The sequence below is a fragment of the Nestor notabilis genome, unplaced genomic scaffold (assembly GCF_000696875.1).
Source record: "Nestor notabilis isolate BGI_N333 unplaced genomic scaffold, ASM69687v1 scaffold14226, whole genome shotgun sequence".
Taxonomy (NCBI): Eukaryota; Metazoa; Chordata; class Aves; order Psittaciformes; family Psittacidae; genus Nestor; species Nestor notabilis.
In genome coordinates this window covers 1-470 of record NW_009932491.1, presented here as the reverse complement: position 1 = coordinate 470, position 470 = coordinate 1, and positions in this window count along the sequence as shown.

The window sequence follows — 470 nt, the reverse complement described above, 5'->3', positions numbered from 1 at the left end:
CCAGCTCCTTTTCCGCTGAGCAGCCTTTCCCAAGCCTGCAGCATTGCCTGGGGTTGTTGTGACCCAAGCGCAGGACCTGGCACATTCCCTTGTTGAACCTCCTACCATTGGCCACAGCTCAATGTTTTTGAAGATGGAAAAGAATCTACCAAGCAAACAATGGCTTAAATAGACAAAATAATTTTCATGGGACTTTATTAATTAAAATAAATTAATAAATAAATCTTAGCCATCACTTATTACTTAGGTTAATAAAATCACACGCAGAAATCCTGGGAAAATTATTTGAATAAGTGAGCTAGACTGCTAGGGATGCCAGCCCAGAAATAGGGCCACGTTTGCTCCAGAAGTATTCAGCGTTTAATAGTTCCGACGAACCCCCCAAATGAAGCCCAGCTATTAAGCTCCGCCGCTTACACCGAGCGGCTCGGTGCCACCATCCTCCTTCCCCTTCCCTCAACACCACGCAC